Source organism: Varanus komodoensis, unplaced genomic scaffold (assembly GCF_004798865.1).
Source record: "Varanus komodoensis strain SLA01 unplaced genomic scaffold, ASM479886v1 scaffold3, whole genome shotgun sequence".
In the NCBI taxonomy this organism is placed as follows: Eukaryota; Metazoa; Chordata; class Lepidosauria; order Squamata; family Varanidae; genus Varanus; species Varanus komodoensis.
The window spans coordinates 10,473,458-10,487,830 of record NW_025335761.1 but is presented as its reverse complement, the minus strand read 5'-3'; positions in this window follow the sequence as shown (position 1 = coordinate 10,487,830).

Sequence of the window (14,373 nt, the reverse complement as noted above, 5' to 3'; positions counted from 1 at the left end):
CATAGCTACAGGATTTTAAGTGAAGGCTTAGGAAGATTTAAGGTAAGCTGGTGTCTGAATCATATAGCAAGACACCCTGACAGTCCAGACCTGAGTCACTTGCACTGAGGAGCAATGAGGTTTGCTGTGCTTGTCTTCCCATTTTCCTCCACTTGAGATGGACAGTGGCCAACTCTTAAGGTGGCGGAGATGGAGCTGTCTTGCTTTCTCACTGTAATATGGGAACTACAGCTGTGTGCATTGCATGTATAAGTTTTCTTACATGTACCCCTTCCGAAAAGATGTATCTGATAGTGCTCCTATCACCACATATCATATACAGCAATCTACTTATGGGCTCTATATTTAATCATTTATCCAAACCAGAGATGAGTATAAAGGTAGAGATGCTCCCACCCCCACTTCCTTCCAGTTTCTTTTTCCTGGGCTTTTCCATCTCCATGTAAAACAAGATGAAGTCAGTAATGTCATCCCATGTAGATACCCGAGAAAGCAGTCTTTCCCACGGAATGGGAAAACCTCAGCATGTTATTCTGGATCAATGGCTACTTGAATGTCTACTTTTGGAGAAAGATTATGGAGAATGAGGAGGATTTTCGCTTGAGAGCTAAATGGATGCTTGCTTCACATGCTACTAGGATTCCTGTCTTATTTGAGCAAAGTTTGAATGCACAACAGAAAAATAAAAAGGTGGTGTTTCTTTGGTATGGCTCAAATAGGTGCAAGCTTTGGGGAACTGCTTCACACAAGTAACAGACAATATGGAGAAATGCCTATAAGGCAGAGATATTAAACCTCAGCCCCATGGGCCAAATCTGGCCTGTCTTGGGTTCAAATCTAACCCTCCAGGTCCCAAAGATGGCCATGCCCATTTCCCTTGTTGCCAGTTGGTTCCCTGGCTTTTGCAGCTTGCCTGAACAAAAGGGCTGAAATACTTCTGAGTCTTAGTTACTGGGGGGAAGACTTTAAGCTAAACAATGCTAGTATGTCAGGCACTGAGACCCTGCCTCTTTTAGCTATGGCTCCACCCTGGATTATGGCCCCTAAGAGCATCTCCAAAATTGGATTTTGCTCTTAGATTGAAAGGGGCAAAACACTTCTGCCATAGAATCAGCCATAGAGTTTTTGCTGGTAACCACACTAGCACATGTGGGGAGGCAATTTTAAAAGCCAAGCATAGGTTAACTACATAGATGTTAAGGAACAGAAGCCTAGATTCTATTAGGCAGCCCTGGCAGCCATCTCGCCTTGGACTGAGCAAAGCTTATGAAGTCTAGTGCTAGGCTCTAGTTGTGAATGCTGAGGACAGCCCTCCTGCCAATCTGCTGGCATGATGATGTTATGGGCACTGAGGGGCAAAAAGACTTAGCACAGCCCTTCTCTGGGTGAAACAGCAGTTTATAGACTTCCTATAAACATTCGCTGCTGCAATCCAGAAGCTGAAGACTCCCCAAGCTTCTCTGTGTCTCAGTGAAACATGTTCAAATACGATGACATTGAAAATGGTGATTCTTGTGATGACATTCTGAGTAGGCAATTCATTTGACGGCAGGTGGCTACTGATACTAATTGCCTAGGCTTCGGATTTGCTTTGGAGGTAGTTTAACGGCATATCTTTTAACACAAAACCCTTAATGTACGCAGTGGATGTCAGTAAGACCAATAGGACCAGCTTGCATTTCCCTGGAAATTGAGTAATGTTCTGTGCTGAGCAGTCTTCAAAGTTCTCTTTGGGCTTGTCCTCCTGTGGCTGGAGAAGAGAAGGTGCTCCAGCACAACATGAAAAGCTTTTAGCCCAAGCATCTTTGCTATATAGCATCAGACGTTCAGATACACACCGATTTCCCAGCAGCCTGCCATTTCGCCTCTGATGAGCACTGCTGGTGAAGCAAGCAGCAACTACAATGAAACTGAGTGATGACCAAAAAAACAAACAAACAAACAAACAAAAAAACATGTGGGATGAGATAAGATGGAAGAAAACTGATATTGGTCCTGGAGCAAACTCAGTGTGATGTGGAAGGCCTTTGAGTACCATGTTTTTCAAAATATGTTACTAGCAGCCCTGATATGTGTATGTTATACAATTAAGAGCCTCATGAAAGTGCCAGGCGGTAGAGAGTGACTTCAGTCATGTCATGTTGCCCATTAAAACGGCCTGTCTGAAGTGTCTATGAGTTGTCTATTTGCCGTACACAGCAAAACATATAGTGCAGATGATAGACCCATCCTTCTTCCTGGAAGGATGGGTCTATCCTTAATGCTCCCTCTGGACAGCTGAAGTTAATACTGAAAAACACACAGTCCTGTGGAATTGTTTGGTCCCTCAAATGAGTGAGGATACATGTAGCCTGCTCTGTCCTTAGTCCTGTTGTACAAAACTGTAGCAAACTTTGTCTCTTGGATCCATTAAGAAACTCCAGGCCAGGGAGTGCAGCCCCTGGCCAGTGAAGTTGGCCGATCTGGGAATTGTGGCTCGTTCCCAATTCCTGTTCCCTGCACTGGGGAAAGGGACCTCTGTGTTACCTGCAGTCTCTATTCAGAATAACAAGAGGATTCCTCTCAGTGGGAGGCCCAGTGGGAGGCCCAGTGGGAGGCCAGGTGGCACCAAGGGAAATTCCTTTAGTGTCTCAATGATCAAAGATAACAGGGGAATTTCTTGCTCTTAGGGACTACAGGACCAGGTCCTGCAAGCCCCAAGAGAGTTTTTTCCTGTGCTTCATAGCCCTAGAAAGCCCTAGACTCAAAAGGCTTCTTTTACTGACCAAGAAGCATTTTCCACTGTAGTTACTGTGCGTGCTGATTATACTTCAGGGTTACTACAGAAAGTTTCCCCTTGCTCATAAATAGTTATAAATGTGGACATACCTTTTCACTGACCAAAAATTATGTACAATGGAGGTGCAGTCTTATAAAAACGTAATAACAAACATGGTGATGCATTAATTTCCTGTGTGGGTATAATAGACTTTGACTGATGTAGGACAGAAACTTTCTGCAGCTGTTGAGCATGTTATAATACAGTGCATCAGAATCTTCCAGAGCCAGACAGTGCTTTGATGTCAATGCAAATTGGATGAATGTGAGAGGGAGGATCTTTGTATCTCAAAGATTCCTCTTACTCAGGTACATCTTCGTCATCCAGGGTTTGTTTTCTGCTTTGTGTCCATAGTAATAGAACTTGTATAGCAGTATCCCCATTTTTAGTGGATAAATGTTTGTTCTCTTACCAGTTTGTGTGATTGGCATCTTATTAAATATATTGAAACAGCAGAGATGTTGTGATTAAAAACATGAAGTCCATCAAGAAGTGCGGTGTTGAGAGCAGGGAAGCAAGCGTGAAATAAAACTGAGTTGGAAACCAGTAGCGAGACTTGCTGGTAAAAGAGAGATTTAGGAAATGAGCTTCATACCTGACTGCACTGCAGCAGGATGGGTGTCATTTTTTCATTGCTGTTAAACTCCTGTGCAGATTAACTTGAGAGAGAAAGTGCCAGACCTTTCAGAGGATGGGTCAGTAAGGAGCATAGCCACTAGAGGGCAGGAGAGAGTGCACTGTTCAACAGCTATGTTTAGCAGATACACATGAAAAAGCCTGAACTGTCCAGAAGCCACTCTGTTTAGAACAGGTGAGGTCTTATTGCCATACTCTATCCTTCCCCACCTGATGACCTCCAGATAAGTTGGAGTGCAATGCCTATCATTTCTAGCCAGCTTGCTGGAATTCATCTCCCACACAGCCTGGAGTAAGTGGAATAAAGTTATGGAAGACATAAACACCAACAACTCCCATACCTATCAACAACCCCCTTAGTCAGGAGTCTTTGGAATAAATTAGATGCAGTCCTATGCATGCTTACACAGAAGTAAATCCCACTGTGTTCAACAGGGCTTTCTTCCAAGAAGGTGGTTTTCGGATTGTACCTTGAAGAAGCTTTGCTGGGAGTGCTGTGGAACTGAAAGCTGAAGAGAACCAACTGTACATGGGAATTATGAGCGTGCAAAACATATATCTGAGAGTTAACCAACAGCTGCCAGCTGCCCCTGTCGGATTAGAAAAGTACACACATATTGGAAAAATTATAAATGAATGCTGCTTTTTTCCAGAGGTCACCACAGTACATAGGGACAAAGAGAGAGAAAGAGAGAGAGAGCGAGAACACAAGTTGCTGAGAAATGACAGCTGTGTTTCCATCCCACATAGTCCTCTGCCCTGAAAAAAAACTCTTTGCTAATTATATACACATAGGCCAGGCATGGATCCAGAATAAACGAAAGAGTAAAAACCCTCCATAGTTTGGAACCTGGATACCTGATAACCTACCTTTTTCCATAAAAGTCTGCGCACTTACTGAGATCAACAGTGTGGGTCATCTTGTCACTTCCACATTCATGTTTGGATGAGAAAAAGAGTGTGGACTTTCTTTGATTTAGCTCAGGCTTTGAACTCCCTACTAGAGTAGGTCCATTTTGCCACAATGTCAAGTCATCCCTTTTTAGGAATGCATTTTGGCGTTAGAGGCTGGATTTGTTTTGCTTGCTTGCCATACTTATATGGGAGCCTTCTGTTTTTTTAAAAAAATTCTGGCTTTCTCTATGTGTTCTGCTGCTGTTTTAAATTGTTTTAGAGCTGGTTGATTTCTTTCTGGTTTTTAATACAATCCTCTTGGAACTATATTGGAAAGTGGGGTATAAATACATATTTTAAAATGCTGGGGAACTGGGAAGGGGCTTTGGTCAGTAGCAGAAATGCATCTTGCATGCCAAAGGTCCCAGGTTCTGTCCATGGTGTCTCCAGGTAAAAGGATCTTGAATTAGTAGGTGACAGGAAAAACCAGTGCCCCAAACCTTGAACTGCTGCCATCATTCAGAATTGGCAATACTAGGCAATATGGACGAGTTGTTTGAGCTGGCATATGGCGGCTTCCTATACTCTTAGGCCAATGGATGCAGGGGTTCGCATGGTGGGATGAAATGTATTTCTTCTGTAACACAGAGTCACTCTTTTGGGGGCCCAACTTGTGCAGTGTTGGTATTGTTCTTATGGCCTAGTCCTGCTACAGATGAAAGATGCCAGATAAGCAGTTCTATGAGCATTTCCAGTCATGGCGTCCTAACAATTTCTTTTTTCTTGGGCATATTTAATAGTAAGACCTGCATTCCAGTGATATTTCTAACGATTATTTCCTGAATAAACTTGTACAGTGCCAATTTTAGCAACAAAATAAAGCATATATTTGTAAGTGAATGGATCCTTAATACTCCCCAGGGGTATAACCCTTAAAACTCTGCTTATGCAGCCCATGCACCTTTTTCTGTAGAATTTACATTTGCTTGGGAAACAATTGTGAAATTAAGGAAATTCAGTTCATTGTTTCTGTCCAGATGAAGGAACACTGAACAGCAACATTTACTTGAAGACAAGTGCCCAAAACATTGTAGAAGTTGGGCCTAACAGTGTTTCTATGTGCCATGGAACATAAGACCTGGAGCTCACAAACTGGCCAACTTTTGGTCTCCATGTTGCATCTGGTTCAGTAAAAGGAACACCATGTTCCTGGGCTGTTTGCTCTGAAGTTCAGACCTGGCACTCTGGGTTGTTATGGGAGAAACAACCTGGAGTGAGAACATATGGTTTGTTGTTGGGTTAAAATCTGGGTTGTTTCTCCCTCAACAAGCCAGAGTGATAGAATCAAATGTTTCAAGAAACAAGACAGGAACTGGTTTTCCTGCATTGTTAAAAGAGAAGCCATGTGCAGGTGGGAAGCAGTGTGCATACACAGCCCCAACAAACCATGGGTCAAACAACCTATAGACTGCAGTTATATGTGAACTGGGTCTTAAGTGGCTACAGTGTTTGGTGGTCTAAGCTGAATAATTACATGACCAACTGTGTGATATTTATAATCCTTAATCTCAAGTACTTTCACCCTTGTTTGGCATTTTCATATAAAAGGCAGGCTTTAACCCATTGTTTGATGGAAATTAATGGATTTGCTTTTTTTAAAGCTTGCTGTAAATTTAATACGTTTCTTTTGCATTAGGATAACATTTAAAGTCAGCTTATTTTTCACAGATGTTGTGCAGAACTGGAACTTTTAAAAAGATCTGATTAAATTTTCAGTATGTTAGATTTGAAATTAAAACATTAAGTTTTTACCGAGTCTGTTCTGATTCAAAGTGCCTATATCCTTTAGGAAGGAACAACTGTTGTTGTTGTTGTTGGTGTGTGTGTGTGTTTTGGTACAAGTGCCCTGTTGTTGCTAACACTGTGCATCATCCACATCTTAATCTTATTTTGGGGGAGTCAGCAAGGTGGCCGGTTGCAGGCATGGCCTTGGGATGTGGTTCTTGCAAGGAGGCTTATCCGTGTCCCCAAATTTGCCCAAGTGTTGGCCAGGCAGGGTTAAACCTGCCATCCTGCACTGTGGCAACATCTGCTCCCTTCTTTGCAGAGTCTCCTTTCTTCATTCCTCCAGGGCTTCCAACGGAGCTGGGACTAAATCCTGATGGTGCTTCAAACAGCCTGTGGGCACACAGAAAGCTGCCCTGCCCTGCCCTGCCCTGCCCTGCCCTGCCCTTATGTAACTGGCAAAGAGGAGGCCTGCAATCCATTTCCCCTTCCCCCCAGCTCTCCCCAGGCATGCCACAGCCTGCCAACAGCAGAGTCCTCTCTGGGGAGAAATCACCAAGAACGTTGTGCTTTTCCAGCCCCGTCAGGAATTTTAATATGCTAAAGCCACAGGAGCTTTGAGGTTGAACAGGCCATGCATACTAACTTACCCTTAGCCAATCCAGCTTCCTGGAGCTGCACTCTGTGCAGAGATGTTGTCAGCTCCAGAAATCCCCTCGCCTCAGTGTCTGGCAGCTGCTGCTCTGTCCTCCCATCAGGAGTAGGTGGTGCTGAGCCTTAATGGGCAGCAAGGGGTGAAGGGGGAGCTTGTTGAGAAGAGGCGAGATTTGTGTGTGCATGAATTACACCGATGGAGCAAACTGCTCTGAGGGTTGAAGCAATGCCCAACGCAGCAATTGTGGATCAAAGGCTGTGCATGAGCACTGGGGGTGGGGGCCGAGGGAGGCGGCTGCACCAAGAATGGGAGAGAAAGTGGAAAACAACTGGCCAAGGAGCGCATTCTCGGGGGCCGGCTTGCAGCAGGGGCAGTTTAAAAAATATTTGGGTAAATTAATCTGGGATTTGCTTGGCATTTACTGTCAGCATTTTGTGTTCAACCTCTAAAGCTCAGCAGCCCAGCCCTTTGAGCTTTAGCTGCTGCTGTGTAAACAGCCATTTCTTGCTGGAGCAGCAGAAGCATCCTGTGTTTTGGAAGTGGGGCACAGATGTCCCACTCCTCATGGCTCATTCAGTATGTCCTCTGAGGGCTGTGCGATGCGCTCGGCGGTGGCAAATCCTTTTGCCACCAATCATGCAATCCTTAGAAGTGCCGCAGGAATATTTGCAGAACGCCTGTGCTTGCAAATGTGCATTTCGTCTCTTCCATACTTTTCATGAAAGGTATAGGGAATTTTATGGGGGTTTTGGCACCTTGATCATCTGATGGGGTTGCCCTGTTGTTCCTGCCAAAATGGTCATTGAGGTCTAGCATAATGAGCAGTCATTGTCATGTAGCAGCTGTGCCACATCTGGGAGAGAAGGTGTGCTAAATTACATGTGGAGCTCAACACGTCACGCATTTGGAGTTGCATGACTGTTTTTTCAAGAGTGTCAGGGGAAGGGGAGGGGCAGCCAAGAGAAACTTCCTGTTCAAGCCAAATAGCATCTCTCTCTCTCTCTCTCTCTCTCTCTCTCTCTCTCTCTCTCTGTGTGTGTGTGCGCGCGCGCGCGCGCATGTGTGGAGGGGGCGGGTTAAACCACATCTCCTTCTGGTGCTCCATAGCCTTAACCCTTCCCCTTGCAGCTGTTATTTATGCACAAAAAATTCAGGCAACTTCAAGTGATGCGTCCTACCTAGCTTGCCATTCAGTCCAGAGGGAGCACGGAGCTCTTACAAAAGGTCTGCTATTGTACCAATGCCCTGCTGGTACACATCCCCTTTAATTGCCAGTGGAAGTGTACTGCTGATGCGATGTAGTGGACAGAGTGTTGGACTTAGGACAGGCTGATGTTGGGGTTCAGCCTTCTCTAACCTACCTCTCATGGCTGTTGTAAGGACAGCATGTAGTGGGAACAATTACTCTTGACCTAAGCTTTTAGGAACAGCAGTGTGTTAAAAATGGAGTTAATAATGAAAGTGTAGTAGTGCTTTTCCTCACATGGGTACCAAGATGGTGGACCCTGTGCTAGTCCCCCTCATAGTAGAAGCATTTAGCTGCCAGCGTAGCAATCACAGAAAGATGACAATGCAAAAAATAGTGGAATGGATATGGGTGCCTCCAGCGGTCTCTGCTAATGCTGCATGCATTGCAGAATGAAGGCAGAAACAGGCAAAGAAGCAGAAATACACTGATGAGCCCAAGTCATGGTGTGTACCTGCTTGGTTGAGATGCCAGTTCCATGTGGTTAAGAGAGGAGGAAAGCTTGGATGCTTCAGAATCACAGCCAGACACAGATGTTTTCTGTTTTCTGGAGGAAATTCTGTGTTTGTCTAGTCTTTCAGTCATTCCTTCCCTTCCTCCTTTCTCCCCTCATTCTTTTGGCAAAGCTGCTGAAGAAAGACTTATGTAACTCTGTTGGGGGCAGGGAGAGGAAGGATGCCAGTGATGGCCCGACATGCTAGATTTTGTTGTGATCCCAAGGTGAAACAACAAGAGTTAACCAACCACAGGAGCGAAGAGCTGAATATTATGAAAACAGTCTCTGTACTGTGAAAGACTTTTGATGTTCCCACATATCTCTTTGGGATACACGAGCAGTTGAATGGTGGCACTGGCATGATCTCAGGTATGGAACGGATGGCACAGTTCAGAAGGTACTGAAACCAGGTTGTGACCTGAGAGAGACTTTGATATGTAGCTTGGAGAGATTGAGCCAAATACTTCGGCTGCCAGGGTTTGGTCATTAAAGATTCAATACAGGAGACCTGCATTCAAAGCTCTACTTCAGGTGGTGTGGCCTATTACAATCATCACAGCAAATGCTGATGTTGGCACTTAATGTGTGATGAGTGAAATTGGAAATAAAATATATGTGTAACCATTTATGTACTCATAAAAATGGTGAGCCTACCAAACCATTTTCCAAGATCCATCTATACTGTTTCAAAATGCATGTCCATGTTTACATACTTGTTGCGTTTGCTGCAGAAGACACCAGTCTAATATTACTGTTTTCTTTAGGAAGTATCCAGTGCAGCTAAAAATCTAACTGTGATGTTAAGTTTTGCAAGAGGCTACACAACTTGCAACTATATCATGTTGACACAACTTTTGCTGCCTCTTTGTGCATGCATCCAGATCTGTTCAGGCTTGTCATAATATACCTCATAAATTTGGTGGAAGAATAAAATAAAAGATGTTCTAAATCTAAGTGCTTTGCCTAGAATGAGACAATCTAAATGGGAAGAATATTTTCAGGACAAAAGCCCCAAATCAATGGACTTGGATACATCTTCTAGTGCAAACTCTATTTATTTGCATGCCACCCCATGCAAATTGAATTTCCAACTCACCAACCAACCCACCAACCAGAATTCTGGGATCACTGATGAAAAAGTTAACCACATTTAAATAAGTATGTTCAAGGACCAGCTGGCACTGAGATAATGAAGAATGTATGTAAGAAACATTGGTTGGAATGTTGGATAACTGATATACCAGCTCTAGAAGAGGTGAAAGTTCTGTTCTACCAGTCTGAAGAGATTTCTTTGTATGTCCCAGAGGTGTTTCATCAGAACTCTGTCCCAATATGAGAACCATCATGCCTTTTCAGCTTCTTCATAAACATGTCACTGATATTTGCAGTATGCGTGGCTTACCATAAATTAGGAAATATACCCCATACTTCAGGATCACATCTTCCAATTTGTGTTTTGTTTTATTCCTGAACACGGGTAACTGAGTATAAAGTATAAGCAGCAGCCATTTGTTGTGAATTGCATATTTGAATAGTGATGTTCCTTGGTAAAATACATAGAAGCAAAGCCAGATCTTTTCCAAACTGCAGCTTCCAGGTATTTTAATGAGAGAAAATCACATAAACACATAGTAACTGCTCACAATTAGCAGAAAGTGCAAGAATCTTGTATTTGGGTGGTCTGGACCAGAGTTTAGGAAGAAATTACCCCTGCAGAGAGTTTTGCGTAAAGTGAACAAGTGGACAAGAAATGGAACACTCTTCAAGAATGGAACCTCCCTGTTCAGTGGATCCCATGCGGTGTAACAATATCCCACTGCTGTACTTGCCCTTTTCCTTAGAAGGGGACAGATCTGAGCATGGACCATAATTGTACCTTGAATGGGGTGCTGGTTTGGATAAATGGAACAGATTGGATGAATGGGGACCTGCTTCTTGCGCTGGGTTGTGAAGCAGTGAGGCTCTAGCTCAGCAAGGCAAGGCAGAAGCAGCATAAATGCTGAGCTCTCCCTGCACGCTTCAATGGCACATTCCTAATAGTCGCCCCTTCCTCTTAAGCACCCGTCTGGGCATTCAGAAAGCAGAGGGCTCCTGTTGGTGTCACGGCTGGGTTCACAGATAGCCATGCAGGGACAGAATAGGACTTGCTCTGCTGCCGAAGAGGTGAGAGGAGTGTTCTGCATGCAACGGGGAAGCAGCAGCCAGCATGGCACTTAATAAAGGGGCTGAAGTGTAACTTAAAGCATGGTCTGCAGAGCCACTGGTGCTGAGTAGCTATCCCTTCTCCTTCGCTCCCTATGACTGTGATGAAGAGTCTGCTATTGCTCAGAATTACTCTGCGCCAGAAAGGGAAAGTATAGCACTGCAGCAAGGTGGATGTATTAAGAGATGTTGAGGATGTCTTTATAAGGCCAGCACGCTGGATTGCAGATTGCTTGGTCCTCTGGCAGCTCTGGAATAGGATAGTCTTTTCATTCTGGGAAGCACCTCCTCTTAACAGAGCCAGATCCTCTAGTGCAGGAGTGGGGTAGCCAGTTACCTGCCCCTCCTGGCCAAGTTGTCTGGGAGTCCAAAAATGTTGGCCACAACCTTCCCACCGCTCTCCAGCAGGGAAGGCTTCTTATTGGTTCCTGGTCTAATTCCTAGCCTCAAGCACTTTTTCAGGAGCTTCCATCAAAGCAACTTCAAGCAGTATCAGATCAGAAAATTGCTTTCAAGGACTATATCTGGTCGCTGCTGCATTGCTGAGATGGCTGGTTCACTGCATTTCCAAGAACTAGGTTTCCTTGCAGGTTATGCCAGTGTTGTGAAATCTGCCAAGCTATAAGGTAGAATGTCCCAGAGTTGCCCTGTGGTCAATTAGTGAGATTCTCCAGCCCATTTAAGGAGCTTGGTCACTGTGAGAGAGCCAGTTTGGTGTCGTGGTTAAGAGTGCGGGACTGGGTCCATGCTTGGCCATAGACCCAACTGGGCAACTTTGGACCAGTCACAGACTCTCAGCCCAGCCTGTCTCACAAGGTTGTTATGGGGATAAGAATTGAGAGCAGCAGAAAGAGAATGATAGAAACCCCTTTGAGTTCATTGTAAGAAAAAAAGTGAGATATAAATCTAATAAAAATGAGAAATGAATACAGGATTTTTCAGTGTGGAACAACAATAGCAGCACCATATTTCAGGTCTCTGTAGGATCTGTAGAACATTCAGAGTACTGTTTTCAATTTAGGAGGTTTCTGGATGTCTTTCTTCACCCCTGAGGGTTTTTAGGAAGGTGCTTGGTTATGGGATCTCCATGATTTGCAGGAAGTATTTACCCTCCCTAGATATTCCTTAGGCCTCATCCATGGAAAGAGAGAGTTATAGTTTGACCTGTCTTACCTGCCTCAGAGATGAATTCACTTTTCATCTAGCTAATACGCCTCTTCCATCAACACAGAATCAAGAGACGCTGAGCTCCTGACAAAGCTAACATCCAAGAATAGGTCTTGCATCAGGATTTGGGGCAGAGGAGGAGTTTACTATGTCTGAGGGTCAAGCCCTCTAAGGAAATCATTCCTTAAGGAAGTAGCTTGACATCAGCCATAAGGAATCTGCAGCTCTCTTGCATATCTCCCTATGGTGGGTCTGATTGGAAATGAAGCCCACTGCAGTGATATACAAATGTTCTCTGTGACCTAACTTGGGGTTTATGTTTGCTGTTCAGCCCCCATCTGGGAGGCAGCAGAAGCTCTGAAATGGTCTGTGAAGTCCAAGTCAATTACTCTTTGGACTTCTCTTTGTGAGGTATTGTGCTCTTGGGAGTAAAGAGCCCTCACTCCTGGGAGTTTGCAAGGCCTTTTCATGACATTATTGTCCTCCAGGCCCTCTCCCAAGTTTTCCATCCCTTTTTGTGGGCTTTGTTTAGAGTGAGGAAAATCTAGTCCTGAAACTGGAACAAAAGGCTTCTGAAAAGACAAAAATTTGGCCTTCTGCAGTTATATCTTAGTGCTGGCATATGGTTGGTTAACCAACCATAGAGTATGTAAAAGGGTGATGAAATGCAAACCCATGTAAAGGATGCATTTTTCCATTGCAACATATATGGAAGAAAAAGCCTCCATACAGTAGTGGATTAAACCTCTCAGGTGAAGGAGTCCTTTGTTAGGAGATAGTAATTCCCCATGGTTGTCCTAGCTTTCATTCTTCAAGAGGAAGCTAGGAAAGGTATACTCAATGAGGCAGTTGATTTAACAATCTTCAAGCAGTCAACGTGTTTCAGAAATTAAAATTATCATAGCAAACGATCTTATCATGTAGACCTCTAGTAAGACTAATTTTCCATTCCTGTGTATTAAAGCAAGCACTCTCTCTGTCTCTCTCTGTCTCTCTCTCTTTCTCTCTCTCTCCCACACACACTTCGTTTGCTAAACCCACCTGCTTTTTCTGCTTACAATCCCCAAAGTGATTGTCCATCTAATGGAGATAAATGTCAAAGGTAAGGTGTGGATCCCAAAAGTCAACTTGTTCAGTTCGTGCTGAGTTGTGGGTTTGTTTGCTTTTTAAAGGTTCTGTACAAGTACATAAAATGCTAAATGTTAATCCCCTGCATTCCCCACCCCCACATTTATTCCCAGGACTGACTTTTTGCTTTATATGTCCAAGGACCCATTTTCTGCAGAAATCTTTCTCAAGAAAAGATGAAAGTATGACATAACTTGCATGTTAGGAAGGCTTTCAGTTTTTCATTTTTCCTGGATCCAGGGTGGTAGAGAGTGTGCGTCTTGTTCGTATCTGATAGATGAGGAGGGTAGGCAACTTGGTGCCCTCCACATGTTTTGGATGACAACTCCTAGATTCCTAACCATTGGTCATGCTGTCTGCAGCATAAGTGCATTGTAGTTCAAAGCAACTGGAAGAACCTGGCCTGCCTATCCCTGCAGACATAAGAAAAGCCATGTTGGATGAGACCAATGGTCCATCTAGTCCAACACTCTGTTCACATGTGGCAAACCAGCTGCCCACAGGATCCCTCATGCAGGATGGGTACAAGAATTCTGCCTGCCTGATCTTCTTTAGGTTATGGAGTTTCTACTTCTGTGCTAGCTAGATGGATAAGAAATGGTATCCACCTTGCTTATGCAACCTGAGGCCTTTCCCCACTGAGTGGCATGATAGAATTTGGCTAGTTCTGTTTATAGGTCTTGCCCTTCAGTTGCATCAGAGTGTACTGCAACGACTGGAGAAACTGCCCACACAATCACTAGATATCGTTACAAGTACGTTTGCCTCCTCCAATGCAACCTTTGGTTGACATGTTTTCCAAACATTTGTTTCAATTCAATAAAAGTATACAATCTCACCCTTGAGTTAAAATGCTTTTAGATATGCTCTTAGATCTACAGAATTCTCCATCCCTGAACCATCAGCAAAAGAAAACATATACTTATTATAAGTTACCATTCATGAATGAAAGAAAATCTAAGAATCAGAGGCAGAACTATGAACCATGACTTCGGGTTTTGCTAGTGCTGGACTGATATTTTGAGTCTGGTGTGATGTTCTTCTATTTGGCTTTGTTCAATATCTGTGTGCTTCTTAACATTAAATACTGCAGAATGCTCCTCCTTGCACGCATGCTCTTATATATTATTTTCTCTTATAGGGCTAATATCTTCATGCTTTTTCTGGACTTTAGTTATCCTTGCTAGAGGATCCTGCTTGTCAACCAAGAAGAGGTAGTTTCTAGAACTCAAGACCGACCCACCCTGGAATTCCTGAGAATGGAAATATTACGACCGATTCCGGACAAAGGGAATGTTCCATTCTCACTTTCATGCATGAACCACTGGGAAAATGCTTCTAGTCTC